Here is a 17,809-nt window from a genome sequence, read left to right on the forward strand (position 1 = left end):
ACTGAATATTTGGTAGGAATTGAGCCATGGACCATTTAACTTATATTTTCTGAGAGTCTATCCAAAGCTAACTCAGGTCTTAGCCTTTGGGTTGCTCGAAGAAAAATGATCTATGAAAGTCTGTTTTTCATTCCACAAGATTTGGGTTGGATAGTATTTGATTGATACGGGGCGATGCTTAAATGAATTGCTTAAGTCACAAATACTATGAGATTTTATCTTAGTTCTGTAGGAATATCTAAACAAGCTCTTAAAAATTTGATGTAAGATAGGGATGATCAATGAAATGGATGGTGCATAGTCCCACCATTTTTCTCAAAAAAAAAAAAAAAATAGTGTGGCAATATATATTTCTTGTAACTTATTTCAAAGAAAATATATATAGCTAGGATAAAGTTTACCTTGCAGATATTTGTAAACAATGCCTAGACACAGTGCAACAGCCTAGTGGCACAAGCAATAAGGATGTTGCGTGGAAAAAATGGTTAAAAGAAAGGAGGATGAGGAGCTCAGAAGAGTGTTTGATTTACTTCCGATAAATTACAGTGGTGCTTTTCTGAACCAAACTTTATTTCTTCAATGCTCTGTGACACTTAAACCTTCCATATTATTAACCGGATGGTAGTAAATTAAATCTTTGCTATGATTCTTCTTATAATTTAATGATCTATATTAAGGGGTTGCATAAGGGTCATACCAGTCATATCACTGGGGAGAGTCATAAACTTTGACAATTTGATTAAGTGTGTATATATATATAGGCAGACTAGAATAAGGTTGACCAGATTTAGACTCATTTTGGTCGATCAAAACTCTACAAGAAAATTATACATCGATAATCCAAACCATACTACCTCAAAACTCCTTGCATACCAAAAATTATATGACGTGAAAATCTCCAGCCTATGCATCAAGCAATAAAAAATTGGATAGCCTAAATAAAATTAAATTAGATATTTTTTGATCATTTAATATATAGGCCAGAGTCTCCAAATCATATAATTTTTGGTATTTAAATTGAAAAGTGATATATTTTTACATTTATTGAAGGTATTTTTGATAATTTATGGTGCTAACATCTTCTTAAAAACCTAATTTTATGAATAAATTGAATTTTTTACAAAAATAAATAATTTTAAAAAAAAATAAAATTAGAACATATTTTAAAAAATAGATGTTAATTTAATTGAGCAATTTAAACATCAAAATAATAAAAAATTTTAAAAAATTTAATGCATATTTTTTTCTTATTTTTCAGACAAAAAATCAGAGCAAAAATCGAGCCAAAATACCCTAAAAAAAAAACATATTATCTCCGATGCATAGTGGACCGACCGCTCGTCCACAGAGCCAGGTCGTGGTCCCGAGAATAGTTACACGATCTACAGGCGCAGTTTAAAGCGGAGAAAGATCCTGAACGTGATCCAACGGCTGAGATTTAATCCGACTTAGATCCAATAGCTGCTATTCATTGTCGGTTTATAAGAGGACTCTTTTGCACGATCCGATGGCCCAGAACCAATCTCAGGCACGATCGAACGGCTGTGGTTCAATCCGACTTTGATAAGGATTAAAATGGTTGATTTTTTATCAGATCTGAGCTGTCCAAGCTTCATCCGACGGTCAGGAATATTCCTAAGGGGATTAATATGATTTCTAAGGGTTTTAGGACTCCTTTTCCTACCAAAAAATTATGAAAAATTCATCTATAAATAGAAGGTCCGGGAATAAGCTTAGAGAGAAGAAAAATTGAGTAAAAGTATAGAAAAAAATAAAAAAAAATAAAATAGCTTTAGGGACCCAAGAAAAAGAAGGAGAGAAGTCAATTCGCTCTACGAAGTACGACGGAAGATGGAGAGGTCATCAATCATCTTCCCGATGAGGTTGGACTGATCAACTTCAGATCCTTGTTATACTTTATTTTTATTTTATTTTATTATTATTTTTAAATTCTCTGTACTTGAATTTCAATTCTAGTTAATGAAAAATTTATTTTCTTGTACTTTAAATTCCTGTCTTTTATTTGTCGCAAGTAAATGTTAGGATCTAGTTAGTAGATCTTAGTACCTGATTTATTTTTTACTTTTTAAATTTTTATTATTTATTTTTATTGTAAGTAGATGCTAGGATCTATTAGTAGATCTTAGTATCCGATTTATTTTTCATACTTTTAATTTTTATTTTCTGACTTAAATTACTTTCTCCAAAATTTTATTTTTTTTACAAAATCAAAGATTTCAAATCAAAATTCTATTTTCTCTGTAGATTCGACCCGACTCACTATTTCTACGTGTTTTTAATTTTTATTGAAGTCAGAATTTGATTGATAATCATGGTGTCCTAACGACAACATCTTGACCCAATCAATTTTTGGCACCATTGCCGGAGAAGGCAACAATTTTAATATTTGATTTTTTTAATTTTTTATAAATATAGCTTACTAACTTTTTTATTTTTCTTTGTATAGAAAAAAAGAAAAAAGAGAAAAATTTAAAAAAGAGATAGAAAGCTTCCAATTTTGCTTGGTGAGATCAATCCTAACCCTAATCCTAACTATTTTTTAATATTAATTATTTTTTTTTAAATTAACATAAAATTCATCCATATAAATCTAATAAAAATTGCATGATAAGAGTAGAAACTTAATTGTTAGAAACATTCATCATGTTAGATTTTCTTTTGGTGATCGCTGGAGACAAGGTAAGCTTTCTAGTTTAATTAATTTCATGCATCTAATTTAGTTGCATAGAACCCTTGTTTGAAATTGGTTGTGCATATTCATCTCAAATTAATTTAAGGGCAACACCCATAACAAGATAAGGTGGAGATTTTATCACCCTTCTTTAGCCCAAAAACAATCAACCAGCATCCCGCATTAACCCAAACCTAACTAAAATCAAGGAGACATGGGCCCTTAGGATCAATTGAGTTCAGTTTGAGTATTGTGGTCAAGTCAAGTACAAAGTAAGTTTAGACTCACTCCTAAAATTAGTGTCTAAAGCTAGAGGTTACAAAGACTCTACCTAAGTGGACTCGTGGTTATTTAATTAGTTCCATTAGCTTACTTGACCAATTCAATTGGTGTCTAAGGCAAGCAACGGGAAGACCCCCATGATCTCACCTCTTACCTGGCTAGTTGAAGGAAGTGAGAAAAAACCCAATTTGTATCTAGACTAAGCCACTCTACATTGAACTGTTAGGTCTAAAAATCCGTAGGTGTTTAGGTTTAATTGTTTGCTAACTTGATTGCAATTAACACTTAACCACAACTAATTCTTCTCATCTTATGTCTTTAGGTCTAAGACTTTTCTTAAGGATCTCATCTTTAGAACTTTTCTCTTTCTTTCTTTTCTTTCTTTTTCTCCTCCTTCTTCTTAAAAAAAAAAAAATAAAATCTTAACAACACACATATTAGGGTTTGCACTGGTACATGCACGGTATAATTTTTTCTGACCTAGTTGAACCTAATCTTGAAATTAAACGACTGATCCATGTTAACCTGAAAATCAAATGGCTGAAAATTTTGAGAACCACCTAGGCGGATGAAAGAATATTTTATTTCTTCCACCTATAACCCATCAATGTTTCATCATTTTATTCAGATTCTAGTCTTAAGATCGATTTGAACCTGTTAGCCCAAAAATTAAATAAAGTCGACCTTCTTATAGATAAATGCCTAGCCTTAGATCTACAATCTCATGTGCAATACATACCATCTCCCAATTATCAGAAGATTTGTTTATCTGTGCTAGTCCAGCCCATCATGTGAGTGAATGTCCCACGACTGCACAGTTTTCACCTTTCATCCAAGAACAAGCTCAAGCTACTCAAGATTACTCTAGTCTTATTAACGATTCATTCTTAAACATATATAACCAAGATTGGAGGAACCACCCTAATTTTTCTTAGAGACCCCAATAGACTCAGGCTAAGATCCAAATTTTTTCTGTGTAGAACTTTCAGAATGGATCCCATATCAAAATTATGCCTATAATAGTAGTCAGTCTAGTCAGCCTGTCCAGCCATCCTATTACAATCAGCCATTATACCCACCTCCTCAACAGACCAATCTAGCCGACGATAGATTCAACCAACTCAACAAATGATCATGACCCAACAGTAATCCCTCACTAGGCTAGAAGCACAAATAGATCAATTAACTGAATCTACCATGAGGAGAGAACTAGGTCAATTATCGAGCCAACAAATATCGAATTTTAAAAATAACCCATCCATCCATCAATCACCTGGACCCAGTCATTAATTCAATGTCCTACCTAAGAATCCTCAATTTGAAAGTGACATATCAAGACCAGGTGAGTGAGGCTAGTACTGATGCTTGCCAAAATATAAATTTTAAAGAAGAGATTAGTACTGAGACTAACCCAATAGAAGAATCTGAGTCCAAATTATTACTGATCTAAGTGATAAAGAGAAAAGAGTGGATGAGCTATCCGATATATATCCACCAAAAATTTATTTTCTTCAGCCCTAGAAGTCGGTTCTTCTTCTTTAGAATCACCATTTCCTCCAAAATTGAAATCATCCTTAGTTATACTTGAGAATACATGTTTAGAATCAAATGACACCCTTTCAGCACCCATTACTTCAAACTTAACTCCTAAACTAAAAACTCAATTTATGAGCATTTTAGAAGAACAAATAGGAGAAATTTTCAACAAACAAGGGTCTGTGAATGTGTTTGTGAACTATTTTTCTAAAATTAAGAATGAGATGTGAAATACTTTTTGAAATTGGTAATAAAATATTAAAATTTATTATAGATCATCTTCCTAAGATTGGCAATCCAAAATCATTGGAATTTGTCAATTCAATATTTGACATGGGATAGGTGAGAATCGGCATGGTCTGGCTGAAGACGGTAAACTTAGCACTTCCTGGAGGCAACCCAATTTTTCAGTTTTATTTTTAGCTTTTGCTTTCTTTTGTATTTTTTTAGGTTAATCAAGTTTTACTTAGTTCTTTTGTAGGGATCTGAAGATAATCTTGACTAAGTTGGGGGGAAAATCAATTTTGAAAAGACTTCTAGATCAGGTGACATTCTCTTTTTCTTTCTCTTTGCATGCACCCTTCATTTTTCTACTCCATTGAGGACAATGTCGATTAAGTTAGGAGGGAGAATAATAAAAATTTTTAAAATTTTAAAGCCTCAAGTAGTTAGTATTTAGTATTTAAGCACCTGATTACATTTAAGAATCGAGTTAAACCAAGTATTTTTTTAAAAAAATTGATGTACAGATCAGAGAATTTGTGAGATATTGAGAAATCAAGTATTAAGAAAACTCAATAAAGAGTTAAGTTTAGAACTTAAACATTTTTTTTGAGTATTTCTAAATTTTTCTACCATTATCAAAAAAAGTTAATTTTTTATGGGCTTGTGTAGAGTAACTATACGTTTCTTCATATATTAAAAAAAAATTTCAAGTACTTCATGCGGAGTAACGGGCCTCTTTGCCTAAGCAAGTTTGAGTTTTCCATCAAAAAGTATGAAGGCAAAGAAGCTTTGTTGTAAAGCTAGTTTTAACTCATAACTGTTTGATTCGAGCAAGTAGGTCCGAGGGGTATTCTATACCTAATGCCTTAAAGCCGTATGGTTTGGGAGTCATTGGCTGAAAACCCGCTACATGGGTCAAACAGAAAGCTTAAGGGATTAAGACACTCAATAGCAGTACAACATTAAAAAAAAAAAAAAAAAAATCAATCAATAAATGAAGATGGAAGTAACAATATACTTGTCATATGAAGGTTAATAATTTGGAGATAAAGTAGCGATAATTTAAAAAAATTAAAAAATATTTAGTATTCTTAGTTTAACTCTCATATTAACTAGTATTAATACCTCAATGACATACCTCATTTACACTCTACTGAACATCAGTGGCCCTTTTGAAAATTATTTGGTGAAATTTAAGATTCTAAATTCTTACTTTACTCGAAGATGAGCAAAGTTCAAGTAGAGGGTGTGATAAGTGATTATTTTTGTATTTATTGAAGATATTTTTGATAATTTATGGTGCTAACATCTTCTTAAAATCTAATTTTATGAAAAATTAATTTTTTTGTAAAAATAAATAATTTAAAAAAAATAAAATTAGAGCATATTTATAAAAATAGATGTTAATTTAATTGAGTAATTTAAGCATCAAAATGATGATTTTTTTTAAAAAATTTAATATATTTTTTTTTATTTTTAGACAAAAAATCGAAGCAAAAATCAAGCCAAAATATCCTAAAAAATAAAAAATATTACCTCCGATGCACGGTGGACTGGCCGCTCGATCCACAGAGTAGGGCACGATCCACAAGAATAGTTATACGATCACAGATGCGGTTCACAGCGAGAGAAAGATCTTGGGCGTGATCCAACGGCTGAGATTTAATCCGACTTAGATCCAACGGCTGTTGTTCATTGTCGGTTTATAAAAGGACTCTTTTGCATGATCGATGGCCAGAACCAATCTCAGGCCGATCGGACGACTGTGATTCGATCTGACTTTGATAAAGATTAAAATGATTGATTTTTTATCAGATCTGAGCTGTCCAAGCTTCATCCGATGGTCAAAAATATTTTTAAAGGGATTAATATGATTTCTAAGGGTTTTAGGATCTTTTTCATACTAAAAAATTATAAAAAATTCATCTATAAATAGAAGATCTGGGAATAACTTAGAGAGCAAAAAAATTGAGTAAAATATATAAAAAAATAAAAAAAAAATAAAATAGCTTTAGGGACCTAAAGAAAAGAAGGAGAGAAGCTAGTTCGCTCTACAGAGTACGACGAAAGATGGAGAGGCCATCAACCATCTTTTCGATGAGACTGGACTGATCAACTTCAGATCTTTATTACAGTTTATTTTTATTTTATTTTATTATTATTTTTAAATTCTCTGTACTTGAATTTTAATTCTAGTTAATGAAAAATTTATTTTCTTGCACTTTAAATTTCTGTCTTTTATTTGTCGCAAGTAGATGCTAGGATCTAATTAGTAATCTTAGTACTAATTTATTTTTTATTTTTTAAATTTTATTATTTATTTTTATGATAATAGATGCTAGGATCTAGTTAGTAGATCTTAGTATCCGTTTATTTTTCATACTTTAATTTTTATTTTTTGACTTAAATTTTTTCTTCAAAATTTTATTTTTTTTATAAAATCAAAAATTTCAAATCAAAATCCTACTTCTCTATAGATTCGATCCGACTCATTACTTTCTACATATTTTTAATTTTTATTGAAGTCAGAATTTGATTGATAATCACGGTATCTAACGACAACATCTTGACCCTATGATAAGTAGTTTTAAAATTGTAGATCATATTCAATAGTTTGGATCATCGATGTAGGATCTCTATTATTCAATTTTGATTTGATCGGATCTGAGTCTAAATTTGATCGATCTTATCCAAATTTGTCCCTATATCTTAGTCTGATCTTTTATAGATGAAGTTATCATGAACGGACCAGTTCAGATCGTTAGATGTGACTATCTATCAATTATCTTTTCATAATTATTCATATCTTTTCTAGTTATTAGACTTGATTCTGTATAGGGGTGTAATTGTCTCAATAAGAAGATATCCAATAGTGGATAGTGCTATATGATCTATTAACTAAAGATTTTAAAAGAGAAATTTTTGGAATTATGTAGATTTGTTAGAGTGTGTGTGAGGTAAGTATGCTTCATGTTTCTAGATTTATGGATGAATTATATAGTATTTATATTATTGAGCTTTGAGTCATATTGTTGTGATTTATGAATATAAAGCATATTATTTATCTATTAAATTTATAATAGAATATTATTTATTGTATTATCAAAGGTATTGATTTCATTATCGATTATGGTTGATTTTGATTCCAAAATAGTTTTATATTATTTGATTGAATATGAAATTGATTTTATCGAAAAAGAGATTTGATTTGAGATAGATTTTGACTTACAGCCTGACTATGTATCATAATCCTACTAGCGAGGCTTGTGTGCTAGTATATCGATACTCTGCTAGTGGAGGTTGTGCACTGGTATATCGATATTTTTCAGTGAAGATTGTATGCTGGTATATTGATACTCCATCAGTGAAGATTGTATGCTGGTATATCAATATTCTGCTAGTAGAGATTATGCACTAATATATTAATAGCCTTCCAATAGGAGTTGTGTGCTGGTATATTGATATCTTGCTAGTGAGGGTTATATACTAGTACATCGATATTCTGTTAGTAGAGGTTGTGCACGGTATGTTGATATTCTACCAATAGAAATTATGCACTGGCTATATCGATATTCTATTAATGGGGGTTATATGTTCGCATAGCAATATTCTGCTAATAGGGTTTATATATTGGCACTTTGACTATTTGAGCTCATTCTAGCCTAGCCATAGGATATAAGTATGATCATAGTTCATGACTATCGAGGTGAATCTGATATTTTGAAAGAAATTATTTATAAATAAAAATATAATTTTGAAAAGATTAAATTTGCTTACATCTTATTTTGATTAGTACTATGTATTTTGAATTAAATTTTAAATTAATATACTCTGTATGCTTATTTTCAGTATATTATTATTGTCACACCTCAAATCTGAGATATAACATGGCCATGCTATCAAAAGATGCTGCCTTTGATAGCACAAAGCCAATCAATTATAATCAATTAAAATTCATCATAAATAAAATATAATAAAGATTTAATTTTATTATTTATTAAATAATTAAATCAATACTAATTCAAAATATCTAATTAGTTCAAAACCAAATGTCAAACTCATATCTTATAATTCATAAATAATTGACACAAATCCATGGTCATTCAATAGACTAAGTTCAGTTATAAAATTTTTAAGTTTGCAATACAGATCCCAAGCTGGATCATTCGTCATTCTAACCTTATTTTTCTGTAAAAAAAAAAAAAGATAAAAATATATGAGCTATACTAGCTCAGTAAGTAAAACCTACGCTCCTTAATAGATCGAGTATAAATTTTTTATGATAATATAATATTTAAAAAATAATAGATATTATAAAAATTAAGTATTTCATAGAAATATAATAAAATAAATTATGAATCAATCATTAATGCATAAATCATGAATATTTTATAAACATGAATCGTAAATCATTCTTATTATATATCTATATCATGTTTCAAAATTTACTCATAGATATTTATGCTATGATCACTTATATCCGTGATAAGATCAGTATTTTTAATCGATAGAGTTCTTATTTCATATGCCAACTTTATACCCGTTGGCAGAGCCTATCTTCTATAAATGCTGGCTTCGGATGTCGACCTTCTATAGGGATGCATTAGAGCTATCGAGAGCCTTTCAAATCTTTCTATCTTTTTTTTAAAAATATATATATACATAGATAGAAAAATTATAAAATTATGTTTCATAAATATGCTATTTTCATAAATCATACTTATAGAATCAATGGTCATAATAAAATATACTTTTTATATCACATATACTGATCTTTATTTTATAAAAAATATGATTTCATAATAACAGATTATTTACATGAAAGTATGATAATTTAAAAATAAATAAGAAGTGTAAGATCTACTTACCTCATTCGTCCTAAATTTTCAAACTTTATTAGAAGAATTAGGTAACCTATCTAAAATATTAAATCATAATCAATTTTCTATCAATTAAATAAATAATAATAATAAAAGAAGGCCATTGATTAGGTGATTGATCTGATAGATCATTCGAGTACCAAATCGATTTAGGATCTTCTTGTCGGGGTCAAAATGGTCCTTAGAAGAAAAAAGATGGCTTGATACTGAAATCTTTGTCTTTTAAAGAGAAAAAATGGGTAGAGAAGAGAAAATGGAGAAGAATTTTTATATTTTCAAAAAAAAAATTCTGATCAAGATCATTATAGATCATGTCATTAATTAGATGTTATGAATTTCTAGCAAGGGCCGGGCTGCAATTCACCTACTGCATAGATATCAAAGTGATTCCAGGTATCTTTGAAATGAAAATCTTAGATTCATACTGGGGCCCATAGATTAGATAGTAAGAGAAAGAGGGAGAGGTAGAGAGACATAAAAGAGGAGAGAGAGATAGGAGAGAGAAAATCCTTCTCTCTCTTTCTTTTTTTTTTCTTCTTTCCTGCTTTTCTTTCCTTTTCTTCTTTTCTTCTCTTGGCTGAATAGGGGAGGAAAGGGCATGGTGGCTGGTTGTCGAAGGGTCGGCGACAGGCGACTGCAGCAGGTGGCCGATGGTCGTGGGGTATGGGACAGCCGGTGGTGAGGATCGCCAGTGAGAAAACAAGAAAGGGCATAGAAAAATAGGAGATCCATCTTTTTTCTCTTTTTCTTCATCATTGGCTGTTCACTGACAGCCATGACTCTGGAGAGGTAGGTAAGGAGCTCAACAACCCAATAAAGGCTCCAACATCAAGGGGGAAGGCATCGGTGGTTGGAAAAAGAAGAAGAAAAGTTGACCATAACAGGGATTTTGAACATGAGATTTTTCGATGATTCCGACAGTCGATGATCATGCATAAAAATATGGAAATAAGGGGAAGGAAGAGAGAAAGAAGGGCTAGGGCTTTTTACTTTAGTTCTGGTGGGTCTTCGCCTTCGATTTTTGATGGGCACGAAGAGGGTATCTACGGATTCAATGGGAGAAACCAAGGAGAAAAGAGAGGGAGGAAAGCTGGTGCTCATCATAAAAACCTTTGAAGGAGGGAGAGATTTTATAGAGTGGAGGGGAGGCGAATCCTCTTTGGAGTTAGCTTCCCCTCCAATAAATTCACATGGAAGAATACTCCCAGTGGGAGTTTCATCATATTTTTTTTCTTTTTTTTTTTTGTGTTTGGATGGGGTTTTGGACTATCTTAGATCAGGCCATTATAATTATTGCTTGATTTATCTAGCTAAAGTTTTCATTGCTTGCTGGATGTCTAAATAATTATTCTATATCTTATTATTTTTACAGATCTTGAAACTGGATAGCACGAAAATATGTTTGGAAGAGTGATCAGAGATGGAACTTCAATATCTTCATTTAGATTGAAAATTTTAGTGAAGTTTGATGTAAAATCTTTTGAATAATGTTGGACTTTGTGAGAACACAAAGTTAATTTCTATTAGTTAAATTTTAAACTTAATTTATTGAATTTAGTCTATTGTTTTCTTTATGATATCGTAAGGAGATATCTTGTATATTCATGGAAGATTTTTTATGAGTATGTGATAGTTCCATAACACTAGCTTATGATCTTGAATCAGGAGTGTGATAGATATATAAGCTAAAGGTCTCCAAATAAAATAAATTTTTAGTGTGTAAGCAATTTAGAGATAATAGATCATATCCAATAACTTGAATTATTGATATTGACCTCTATTCTCTAATTATGACTGAACTGAATTTGAGTAGAGATTTGTGGTTGAAGTTGTATTGCAATTCAAATGCATTGCAACTTAAGTTGTAATAATTAACTTATGAGGAAGCTTACTTCTTGTGTTTGGAAAGAGGATGGGAAAAATAATGATATTTTTGATAGATATTCTATGAATGCCTTTCAAGTGAATGTCAGGTCGGAGCACTCAATATATAGGAAGATAAGGATATCATGGATGAAGAGGTTGGTGTTGAAGCTATCGGTGGCAAGAGCCTAGGTGTGGACCTAGGTGTCTATTAACATTAGAGGGAGTGGGCAGTGTGGGGACTTGAAGAGGGCTAAACAGGTGGAGAGGGGTTGGATGGGTGACTAGAGGATGTGTATGACAATATGGAGGGGATGGGAAATAGTAGAGGAGGAGAAGAGAAGGCATAGCAATGAAAGGAGTAGGGAAGAAAAAAAATTCTATATATTTTTTAAAAAATTATGATACTTATTCAAGCAGCTGCAACTTGTTCTTTGGTTATTTTATTTGTAAGTCAATCTATCGCAAGATATCCTTGAATTGTAATTTAACAAGCAACTCAACTTATGTGCAACTTAAGTTGTAGGTATCCAAGTAAGTAGACTGATTCACACCTACAAATTAAGCTCATGTGGCTCCACTTATAGGAGTTCAAATAACCTTTATCTTCTATTTAGTATGAAGGATGGATTGAAGGAAGGATGAATAGAAGAGGATGGATGGATGGATAGATGATCTATGCATCTTTTCATATGTTTAAGGCTATAAATGGATCGGGTTGACCCATGACCCGATCTGATCTGATCCACATAGATCCGACCCATACTGTTTTAAAGAACCCGTGGATCCGGATCGAATTCTAAAATGGGATCCATTCCATTTTTCGGGTTGGATCTAGATTTACTGAATTTTGATCTGACTCGATCCGATCTGATCCACAAAGATTTTAGGTTGATTTGGATCTTGAGATAAATGACCCGACCTCATCTGACCCGAACCCAATACAAGACCTAGCCATGATTACTTTCTTTGATTTCATTCTCTTCTATTTATTGAATTTCAAAGATCTATTTTTTTTATTTCTTTTATTTCTTCATTTGTTTTCATAATTATAATCTTATGGTTCTTTGAAAAATGATCATTTTAAACTCATATTTTTGCTATTCCATCAATCTCATTAAGATTTTAAATATGTCAAAAAAAAACATGATGGAAGTAGAATTAGATATTTATTCATCTAATATTACAAAAGTGATAGAAGCATTCTAATTTAAAAATGGATAAAATAGAACTCTTTGACTTCCTCCTACCTTCATTCGCCTAGACTTTACATACAGATTGGGAAAGAACCAAGATTCTATTGATCAAAGGTTGTTGGCTGTCATCACTAGCTTTTTAAATTATGTTAAATATCTTGGTACTTATTTTTACATGCTCTCATTAATTGAATTTTGATACTCATTTTAGCTTCATAGACTTCATTAGAAATATCAACAAGAATATAAATATAAGTAGAACTAGATATGGGTTAAAAACAAGCAATAAATTCAATATCTAATTAATAGTTTGAAAATTGGTACATAAGTCCACAATAAAAAGCATACACCGAAGAAAAGCAAGTCCTCAAATGGTGTTGCTACACAAAATAGTGCCATGACAACTTTATTTGGTACTTATTGATCTTGTTATTTTCAACCTAAATCGATCCGAACTCAGATCCGAACCAAACCATATTTCATGAATCAGGGTTCGATTATATATAGACCCAATCTGACTCGAATGATCTGTTGGATCAAAAAATTTGATTATAGACCTAATCCGATCTTCTATTAGCCTAAGTTTGGATCCAATATTCAGATCCGATCAAAAAATCAGATCGGATCAGGTTCACTCATGACCCAACCCGATCCAACCCACATGCACCCCTACATATGTTTGGTGAAAGAAGGATGGATGGATAGAAATAATTTTCTCCTTTATTTGGTATAAAAAGAATGAAAGAGAGGATGGATGATATTTATATATCATTTTTACTAAATTACCATTTGATAAAAATATTACTATTATTAATTTATTATAATGCCATAATTTCAAGCATATAGATTTTAACTTTTAAAAATCTTAAGCATAGTAGAAATAATTCAGATTAAAACTTTTTTAATCTAAGCATGCAATAGATCAAATCTTAAACCAGACAACAGGATCTTCCTATGATATATAGGATTAGAGAAACAAAATATAAATTTAAACAAGAGAAAAGAAGATATGATCTTCATACCTTTACGGGGTAGATCTTCACCGCAAATCGATAATTGTAGATGTCTTTCGGATTTTTTTGAAGCTGCATAAACGTCCGATCTCTATAAATATCCATACGGGATCTTGATCTGATTGAAGACTCTTGATCTCATCGGGATATATCTCTCTTGCAGAGACTGCTTCCTTGATGGTTGAATAGCATCCTTCTTTTTCTCTTTAGACTCTTTCAAGGAAGAAGAAGAACAAAAGGAGGAAGAAGAAAGATCTCCATCTTTTCTCCCTAATCCCATGCCTAAGAAGAGGTCCACACCTCCTCTAGATTTCATGCCCTAAAAGAGATCACATCTCCAATATTTTTCATGCCCCAAAAGCCTATCTTAGTTCGCGTGTAACCCCTTAAACCCTCTCTTTATTTTGGCATGAAAACCTCTCACATCTCCCGCACAAAAGTAGATCTCATCTTTCTTTTGTTTAGGTGTCAAAGAGTTTGGTTAGATTAAAACTCTTTTAGATAAGAGTTAGGGCTTAGCATCCAACACTTGGACATCTTATCCTTTTGTGGCTTCACACAAACATAAGTCAAAAAGGGGGCATGTGGGGTTTTCTAGCATGAAATATCTCATATAGAAACATAAGAAGGGATGGTGGGAAGTGGTTGTACATGGGGCTAAGGTTTGGCACATGAAAAGAGAGAGAGTCCTAGTAAATTGCGATCTCTCTAATACTTTAGTCAAAACCTAATCAAATAGGATTTGGTTGTAACCAATTTAAGAAAAATCCTAGTCCAACTAGGAGCCCAATTAGATCCTAATCAAATTAAGAATTAGGTGCACTCAAGTCCAATCAAATAAGAAATTGATCTTCCTTACAATTGGATTATCTCATAATCTAATTAGGCTTGATTTAATCAAATCCAAACCAAACCAAATTAATCCAATTCGATTAGACTTGATTTTAGTCTAATTGCTTAATCAAATTGAGTAAATTAGCAATCCAATTGCTAATTAATCCTCCTATAATTTACTAACTTTAGTAAGTTTGACAATTACAATAATTGCATTGGATTAATCATCACTCACATTGATGATTAGATCTATACGTAATTTACAATCGTATTTCAACCATCTGATCAGTCAAGAACCTCTTTTGTGTATAATTTGTAGGTTCTATTTTATCTGGTAGTGAGATATATTATGATCCCTATATAATATCATTGAAATTTTTTAATGAATTAGAATGATTTCAATTCTATCCATTAAGAATCATTGATCATCAAGATAATACTTGTGAGTCTCACAATCTATCAGTGACATCTAGCAGTATGTAGTGGCAATCCAACATAATAGAAGAGATAAATTTTTAAATATAGTTACCATATGATATAGTTCTTCCATTGTGAGTTTTGACTAGATCGAGGTCAAGGACTACTCACCAAACCTCATCGTCAGTCATATGTCAGATTTATTCGACTCGAGTTCATCTTGTGATTTTTCATGAAAACTCATTTCCACTAATCATATTACCTTGGTCAAGAATTTTTGAACTTAGTCTCATAAATCACATAAGACTACTCCTTATCTATCAAAATCAATAGATTCTATATAGGTGCAACCTCCTCCTACAGTAAATCTACTGAAGTCAACATGCATCGTAAGGGTCCGAATGGCAGGGACCAACTGTATGTATAGTCAAACTATAGCAACCTCACTGTAAATAGCTGAGGCATCGCAGTTATGGATCAGTCACACTCTTGTAGTATCGAGCAAGTCACTGATGAGTGAGTAGACATTCATGTGATTTCTCATGTGACATGCTCAGTACCATTATTTTCTAACAACCACCTACACTCTCATCCAATATCTCCACACTATAGACTTAAGACTCATCTATCTCGAAGAAAGTGATTTGTACACTAACCTCACTGGATCAACCACCATCCCCATGATGATCCATCAATCAGGAGCAATTCAAAAATTAACAATCAATGACGCATGTCTCAAATTTTCAACTCTTAAAATGTGTCATCATTTATTAATTTTTTGAATGATTCATAACACTAAAATACATATATGAATGATAAAATAACCAATATTAATAATTTAATAAGTCAAAATTATAAACTATGCCTTAGAGTATTTACTAGTGTCAGTCAACTTGACTTCTAGCGCATACATCTAACAATCTGCCACATGCACTAAAGCAATTGGCTACAAATCTGAGTCCCATCTTCTCAAGGTGGGCTATAGTCATTTGTTGGCTCATCAGCTTAGTCAATGAGTCTGCCACATTGTCAGTGGAGCCAACTCTATGTATCTCAACCTTTTGAGGTAGTTGCAAATAATGTAGAACCGCCATTCTAAGTGCTTGAACTTCTGGTGAGACCTTGGCTCCTTAACGAAGACATGGCGTCATTGGTGTCTAGTCAGTGTCATGATATCTGATGGCATGACATCTAATTCTGCAACAAACCATTTTAATCAGAAAGCTTTCTTAGCAACTTCAGAAGCAGTGATGTACTTAGCTTCCATGATGGAGTTTGCTATGATAAAGCTTGAAACTATTCTAGCTCACAGCACCATCCTTCCATGATGTACTTAGCCTGATATCGACTTTTGATCATCAATATCAGACATAAAGTTCGAATCCATGTATCCTTGCACTCTCACTTTTCTCTTCCAAAAATTAAGAACATATCCTTAGTCCTTTTTGAGTACTTAAAGATATATATCACAGTTTTTCGATGCACCTCATCTGGATTCGACTGATATCTACTTGTGACACTCACAACATGAGCTATATCAGATCAAGTACGTAGCATGCATACATGAGGCTTCCTTTAGTCGAAGCATAAAGAATCTTGCTCATATGATTTATATCTGTGATGTATTAGAGCACATCTTCCTGGAGAGATGAATCCGATGCCTAAAAGGAGAAATTCTCTCTTAAAATTTTTCATGCTGAATCTCTTCAACACCTCCTCTATATATATTTTCTGTGATAGACCTTACATTCTTTTAGATTTATCTCTATAGACCTTTATCCCAAAGATTTAGGATGTTTCTCCAAGGTCTGTCATAGAGAATTCTTAGACAACCATATTTTAATGAAGTCAGTATGAGAACATCTTTTTCAATCAGGAGAATCTCATCCTTCCACTGATCCTCTTATAAATACATGACTCTTTTGTTTCTGATCAAACAATTTAATTACATCATTGAAATGAATGTTTCAACTCTAAGATGCTTGCTTGAGTCTATATATGGATCTTTGTAGTTTGCAGACCTTGTAAACTCTATCACTGAAAGTAAAATCCAAAAGACTACCCCATATAGATATCTTTCTCAAAATATCTATTTAGAAAGGCAGTTTTAACATCTACTTATCAGATTCATAATCATGGTATGCCATAAAATCAAGCAGTATCCACATGGATTTTAGCATGGCTATAGACAAAAAAATATCTTGATAGTCAATGCTTTCATGTTGGCTATAATTTTTCACCATAAGCCTTGCTTATAGGTCTCTACCCATCCATCCGAACCTATCTTCCTTTTGTAGATCCTTAAGCATCCAATAGGTACTATACATTTTGGTGGATTTACTGAGGTTAGACTTGGCTAGAGTTTATCAAATCAATTTTTGATTTTATTACTTCCATCTATTTTTCAAATGATGTCTAACATCACCTTATTATAGATTTTAGGATCATCTCCATGTTTCCTATTTTTTATGAGAAATATTTTTTACTTTTTATCAGAATATCTTAAGTATCTTTCAAGAGGATAAAAATCCTACTCAATCTATGAGGTAGAATAAGAAGTCCATATACTGGCTCAATATGAATAGGTTCAGCAGGTTCTATGGCTCGTTGTTCTTCAGAAATTTCTCTTTAAGCTCAATTTTTCTTCCACTATCTCCATCTTGGATAAACTATTTTTTAAAAAATAGTACTTCAGCTCACAATCACATTGTGGCCCTCTAGAAAGTAAAACTAGTATCCCTAGACTCTCTAGGATAGCAGATGTAACGAGCTCTATAGGACCTAGCCTCTTATTTGTCTATCTGTAGTTGCTTGACATAGGCTAGACATTTCAAAGTCTTGAGATAACCATGACTCAATTTCTTACTATGT

Source organism: Elaeis guineensis, chromosome 3 (genome assembly GCF_000442705.2).
Source record: "Elaeis guineensis isolate ETL-2024a chromosome 3, EG11, whole genome shotgun sequence".
NCBI classification, from domain to species: domain Eukaryota; kingdom Viridiplantae; phylum Streptophyta; class Magnoliopsida; order Arecales; family Arecaceae; genus Elaeis; species Elaeis guineensis.